This window comes from Macaca nemestrina, chromosome 8 (genome assembly GCF_043159975.1).
Source record: "Macaca nemestrina isolate mMacNem1 chromosome 8, mMacNem.hap1, whole genome shotgun sequence".
NCBI lineage: Eukaryota > Metazoa > Chordata > Mammalia > Primates > Cercopithecidae > Macaca > Macaca nemestrina.
The window spans coordinates 63,910,289-63,917,527 of record NC_092132.1 but is presented as its reverse complement, the minus strand read 5'-3'; the positions used below and the strand labels follow the sequence as shown (position 1 = coordinate 63,917,527).

The 7,239-nt window shown below is 41.5% G+C and overlaps 1 pseudogene; it reads left to right on the top strand.

The window, feature by feature from the left end:
• The first annotated feature begins 6,736 nt into the window (after positions 1-6,736).
• On the top strand, positions 6,737-6,817 carry LOC139355975 (U4 spliceosomal RNA; annotated as a pseudogene).
• The last annotated feature ends 422 nt before the right edge of the window (positions 6,818-7,239 follow it).

Genomic DNA, 7,239 nt, shown 5'->3' with positions numbered 1-7,239 from the left:
TTAATTTCCAAAAGAAAGGAGTTCAGGCTTAGGGAAAACCTCTAATTGGAAATGCTTTTTTCTTTGCCCTAACATGTCCAAGTTTTAAAGACTGTGTTTCTTTTCCTTTTCTAGTTTAACCAAAGGAAAGAATCAGAATCCTTTTAATAAGATTCTCAGGCAAGACTATGAGCTTAAACATTCCCAGTAATTCCAAAGTGAAATTTTTCCTTTATCCAGGTCCCTCTGGAGTTTTGATTTCTGATTGGCCTGGAACATGGAAGCAGTTATTCCAGCTCTTGCTCTTTTTCCTAGCTGTCTTGCCAAACTCTGCAAATGTAATTCTTACTTTCTCACAAATCAGACCAAGGGACATTGCCCTCACTTCTTTCTGGATGGCTTTTTTTCCCCCTTGCCCTTTGACATACTTCTGAGTTCCTCTGAACTGCAGAACATGGACTATTTTAAATCAAGTCCATGACACACTCTCAGTTCCCATATTCATGTTTTTTTACTTAAGTAAGTGTATTGCCTTTATTTTAAAATAACCCTTACCACAGAAATAGTAATGCAGAGTATAACACAATTATTTCAAAGCCACAGAAATATCTGGAACATAAAACCTCAGTGAACATATCTTTTTAAAAGTACACTATTTATTTTAATTGTTAGATACTTGTCTAATAATGTGATTTGGAAGTGCAAATGAAAACATTTAAATATATGGAAGAAGGTATATGATAATTTTAAACATAGTATTTAGGCTTTACGTTTTGATATTTTAAGTTAATTTTTCCAAAATGTTATTTTTCTTTCATGAAGTGTAAAGTATATTGTTGTTTTATAAATGTACTACTTTTTACTCTTCCCCTAGATTCCTTTAATTACTCAGATTTTATAATGACACCGAAAAAATAATTTTAAAAATCATGGAATTATGCTGCTGTTATTGACCTCCAGTGAATTTTCTTTATTTTATGGATGAGAAAATAGGGTCCCAGTATGTTATATGGCTTGTTCAAAGTCACACGGATTCTGAGTCAACCAGCTTCAAAACAGAGTTAACTTTTTATGTTCTCTTCCATACTGAAACCTTATTTTCTTAGTGTCTTTCTATTTTTCCTAAATTATAGTCTGATGTATACTTTGTTAGCAGTTATAATATTCACCCTCTGTACTGGACACATTTAAGTATCTACTTAGATTTTCTTGTTGTTGTTTCTTGGGCCTTTGGCTATTTCCTCTGCCCCAGCCTCCACAGCAGCCAAGATGGTAAATCATAAATAATACTGCGTTCCTAAAAGGATTGTAGATATTAGCATTACCATCAAAGACTTTAAGAATGCAGAGATTGTGGTCTTTATCCTATTCCTATTCCATTTACCTGTCTAGCCCCTGAAAAAAAACTAAATAGATCATGGCAGGTGGTGACAAACTACCATCAACTTAACCAGATGAACTCGCTAATCTAAGCTGATGTGCCAGATGTGGTACCTTTACTAGAGCACCAAGCACATTCGGAGATCCAAGTGAGCAGACACTGTCGGGTGTTGGGTGCAGGTAGCAGAATCTCTAGGACAAGGCACACTTGGGACTTGACCAGGAGTCTGATTAACAACATGAGGCCAGCCACTGGGGTAACACAGCAACTTCACCCTGGATCTATTGCACAAAATAGTCACCAGCTCCCCAAAACAAGAAGAAAGCTCAATTACCAGAACCGGGACATTAATGCCTTAGAGCCTGGGCTGCAAGATCAGAAGGCAAGCTGAAGCTGTCTCTGAGCAAGGACTCAGTCAAACTTGGGCTTTCCCAGGACAGGGCTTATTCCAGAAGTGGAGGCAAGGCTAAGACTCCGGAAAGGATGGAGTGGCTTCAGCCATGGGGAGGGAGACACTGAGCGACCAGGGCATAAACAGGTCAAAATACCATGCACAGTCCCACCTTCCCTCCACTGACTTAACTTTTAAGGTCATTTTTGTCTGGTGTATTTCTTCACACATGAATTTTATTTCCGTATCTATCTTCTAGTTTTCTTTGTGAGCCTCATTGTTGAAGAAGCAATTTTCAGACAGAAAAAAATAAATCACTTTTAGTACCTCTTTTTTGCTCTCTCTGCCAATAGAAATACTGCCCAAGAACCCACTGCAGGTCATTTGCTAGCAGCAACAGCCATAACTTTTTACTTAACAACCTTCTGAAAACTTGGCATCATTTATTCATTCATTTATTTATATACCAATAATTTGTTCATTCAACAAATGTTTACTAAAAGCCTACCGAATACAAAATGCCTACTCTGAAGTCAGACCTTTTGTCTAACATTAACTGGTGGATTTTTATGGGTGGAACCTATTTCTTAACATGGCAAAAGGATTAAGTGGCATAATTCACATAACTCATAAAGCATAGAAGCTTGCCACAGTAATTAGCAATCATTGAATAGCTCCTATTATTACTTTTACTCTTATTAATATTAATAAGTATTAATATTAATGTGAATAAACATTAAGATAACATAATAATATTGAAACATGGTTGCAGTCTTTTGTGCCGAATAGATTTTAAAATAAATAAATATAATATAGAGTAATAGGAGCTATGGCACATGTATGTGCAGGATTCAAAGAGAAGAGTAATTCTCCTTGGACAGGTCATAGACGCTTTCACATGATGAATCATGCTTTAGTTTAAGGTTGAAAGTTGAAGAGTCTCCCAAACAGTCATGGAAAGCACGTTGCAGGCAGAGGCATTTGTTCATGCTATTTGAATCGGCACAGAAGATAAAGCTGGAAATGTACAAGAGGCCAAATGACAAATGGCCTGAAATCCTTTCCAGCGAGTCTGGATTTGGTCGGGAAAAATTATTGTGTATGCTTTTGAAGAGTGTTAAGACCTGGAGAAACAAAAGTTACCTTTTACGAAAATAATTCTAGTGGCAATATAAAAGTTGGAGCTGAAATCAAATTGGGGAAAGGGAGGGATGCAAGCCAGGAAGACGCTGCAGGCAAGGTTGGTGAGGAGTTGTTACAGCAGATGAGGCGGGCAGGCATGAATGTCTGCCTGGTTCTGTGCCTTTAAACAGCAAGATACACCAGGTGTAGCAGGATGAGCGGCAGACAAAACTCCTCAGACACCGAGTTACAGAAGGAAAGGGTTTATTCAGCCGGGGGCATCGGCAAGACTTCAGTCTCAAGAGCCGAGCTGCCGGAGTGAGCAATTGCTGTCCCTTTTAAGGGCTCACAACTCTAAGGGGGTGCACGTGAGAGGGTCGTGATTGATTGAACAAGCAGGGGGTACGTTAGTGGGGGCTGTGTGCACCGGTAATTAGATCGGAACAAAACAAGATAGGGATTTTCACAGTGCATTTCTATACAATGCCTGTAATCCATAGATAATAGAACCAATTAGGTCAGGGATCGATCTTTTAACTACCAGGCCCAGGGTGCGGCGCCAGGCTGTCTGCCTGTGGATTTCATTTCTGCCTTTTAGTTTTTACTTCTTCTTTCTTTGGAGGCAGAAATTGGGCATAAAACAATATGAGGGGTGGTCTCCTCCCTTAGAGGAAGAGCCTAGCCCTGACCCCACAGTCGTCTTCCCCATCCTCATTCTCTCTCTGGCACTGGTGTATCTAGACGCAAGTAGATGCAATGTTTGGAGGACTGCTTTGCAACTGGCCTTGAAGAAACAACAGTTGAGCCTCACAAATGTGTGATATTCTTTCCTCCTGTGCCCACCTTTGGCCAAACCCTGAATGGAGCAGTGTTTCCTAAAGTGAAATACACTGGCCACCTGTTTCAAAAGCACCTGGACAGTTTGTTAAAAATGCCTATTGTTGGAACCGAACTGTCGATTCCCTCCTGGGCAGGGGTCTCCGCGAAGGATCACCGACACGAGATTCACAGCAGAGAGTTATTTATTACTAGCGCGCTAGGGTCCCAAGCTCTAAGTTGGCCCTGGGACCCCGACTGCTTGTTACAGGCTGTTTATATAGGCAAACACAAGTTCAAACACAGCTTATGGCGCGAAATTCAAACAAAGCTTAAGGCGCAAAATGATTGGGTCTAGCTATGGCCTGAGCAAGGTGTCTTATGCTAATTGGTTAGAGCAGGACCTTATGAGGTTTTTTCCTGGAGTTGTTGATTCCGGGAACTTCGAGGCAGGGTGGGACCCCCGGAATTGGCAGGGTGGGACCCCATGAGGTTGTTTCCTGGAATTGGCAGGGTGGGACCCTATCAGGGTGGGTCCTTATCGAGGCAGGGTGGGACCCTATCCAGAGCCACCTGGTGTTAATTTTTTTCTATATGAGGCCTAGTTTCTAAGTTTTATGAGGCCTAGTTTCACTATTTCTAGACACCACCCAGCAATTAGAATCCCTTGGAGCTGGACATAAAATCTGCACTTTTTACAGCCTCTCAAGGGGAGACTGATGTTAAGAAGCCCTGCAAGAGGGCACTAGACAAGTCTTTCTGAAACAGAACTAATCATGTAACCCGCAAGGGTAACTTTTTAAAAATAGCCTGTAAGATCCCATCCCTTTAGAGATCTGGAGGCCTAGGGTCAAGCAGGGAGTCCTGACACAGCAAGAGCACACCTGGAGTTGGATACTTAGATTTAGGAACCATTGCCCAATGTTGTCATCCTGATAAATTACCCTTCTGCTGCTTGAATACATGAAATAATTAGTTCACAAACCTTTCCTGATGTAATTACAAAGGGACAGCTGAGTTGTAATTTTATTGAGTTGCCACAGAAAGATTTTGAAAAACAAAGAGGCTAAGATAAAAGGTCTTAATAAGCTGTGAGAAGGTCCATCTCACAATTTATTGCTATTAGGAGGTGGCCTTGAGGAGGAACAGCTATAGATGGCCACAGCACTTATTAACTTTGTGCACTGCAAGGTGTGCATTATGTGGAACACCACCTGACATGGGACAAAGAATTCCCTTTGATCTAATCACTTGCATCAGGCACTTTTCCAGCTCCTCTCTCATTTGCCTCAGAAGTCAAGGGGAACTCCCTTTAACCATGTTATGCCTGTGTTTCCAGTTCAGAAAGCAAGGATCATCATTTTTCCATTGCTCACTTGCTAGGGAATGTGGAGTTTATTGAGCCTAAAAAGGATCTAATACCATCATGGACCTGCTTGGGAGGTGGGGGTAGGAGTTCGGGCAGAGGAAGAATTTTGGATGAAACTGCTTACGCAGATAAGAGTTATCAATTCCATGCTCACGTTTCCCAAACCTAGTGCCACATCAGTCACTTAGCATAAAACCACAGCAACAAAACAGGTTGCTGGGCCTTATGTATGGTATTAGAATCTAATGACTGTAATAGAGATTAAAATGAGATTAAGGAGTGGAGGTGGAAAATCCTGCAGAAACAGAGCATTATGCCACTTAAAGTCGATCTGACTCCACTATTTATTTTTTCCTGGTTTCATGACTCCTCCATAATTGTGCCTATTCAAGCTCTTTGCTCAATAAGAAACTCTGTTGAATGTATTCAAGGGAGATTTTACTGTTTTGTGAGCTGAGATGATGAAGGGACAGTCTTGAAGTATCTTTCAAATGAGTAATGGTATCGGCCCAACGTTTTTGCTTTAATTCACCACGGTGGGACAAATAGGTAGGCTTCCAGGAAGAAATCTTTCAGAACCTGCAAGTAGGAAAGAGGATGACTGTCCTCTACAGTGAAATGTGAGCCTTCCCACTAATTCGTCTTGTTTATACACATTCATGGAAAGAGAATAGCACAAGAATATGACTGACTGATCCATTCTACCTCTAATGAGAACAAGAGGAGAATTAACTTTGAAGCCCAGACCTGCCAGTAACAGTGTTTCTTACCCATTTGGCTGGGAAATTCCAGGAGGGTTGTCAAAAGATAAATGCCACTGCAACCTAGATGTGCTTAGTCCAGAACTATTAGGGAAGTGCCAACTCCATCCAGAGAGTAGGAAAGACTGCCTTGAAAAAGTGTCACCGAGCTAAATGTAGAACGATGAATATGTACAAGCTTGCCAGCTGGAGGAGGAGAGAAAGGGTATTCTAGGGGCCGACCAGAAGGAAAAGCAGTGTAAGGAGGCTGGCAGGGAGGAGGGGCGAGTGCATGGGCAGAAATAAGGAAAAAGCAACCTAGTGCTGAAAGTGTGCAGAAGGGTGGCGATCAGGGCATGAGGTGTCAGTCTTTGGGGACAGGCGATCTTGTAGCTGCAGGTCATGCTAAGGAGTTTGTCCCTCAGCAACAGCGAAGTCCTCAGATCTTGCCAGTGGGAAAATTTGTTTAGAAATCTGGTTAAAGTGTTTTTGTTCTTTTTTGTTTGTTTATTTGTTTTTTTGAGATATTGCTCTGTCACCCAGGCTTGAGTACAGTGGTGTGATCTCAGCTCACTGCAACCTCCACCTCCTGGGTTCAAACAATTCTCCTGCTTTAGCCTCCCCCAGTAGCTGGGACTTCCAGGCACCTGCCACTACACCCAACTAATTTTTGTATTTTTGTAGAGCGGTGGTTTCACCATGTTGTCCAGACTGGTGTCGAATTCCCGACCTCAGATGATCCACCCGCCTGGGCCTCCCAAAGTGCTGGGATTATGGATGTGAACTACTGTGCCTGGCATGATTAAAGTTTTAAGTTTTAACAAGGTGATTTCTAGTTGCAGAGTGGCTTAGTTTAAGGAGCAACTGGCAATTGTGACAAATTAGAAGCCTACTGAAATCATCTCCAAAAAAAGAGAGAGAGAGAGAGAGAGAGAGAAAGCTTTGTGCAGTGGCAGAACATAGCCAATGAGGTTTATCTGAGGTGCAATTATTGCTAATTGAAAAAGAAATATGAAGACAGCAAGAATTAGGATGGGGATGAAGCAGGCACCAGAAGTTAAAGCAAGTTGGCTAGGATCACACACAGAGGCTTCTTGACTTGCAATCCTGTGATTTTTTTTCATACTCCCCTCTCTTTATTACTGCACCATAATTTACTGTCATTTGCTGTTTTTAAATAATATACATCCTCCTATCTCCCACACCCACATGACTGTTAGTAGTCTCCCTTCTCTGAAATACCACTGCCCTCATCACATTCTAAGTTGTAACGTTTGTAAACCAGTTTGAGATAGGATTTGCTTCCCTGCTTTGAATCCAGCTTTGGGTAGGTAGCTGCTTATCTCTCTGCATGGGATAAAAATATATATATAAAGTGGGGTGCTCAAGCCAAATACATTCGTCCTGGACTCAAATTTTTGCAGAACTTTCCAAATTCCTG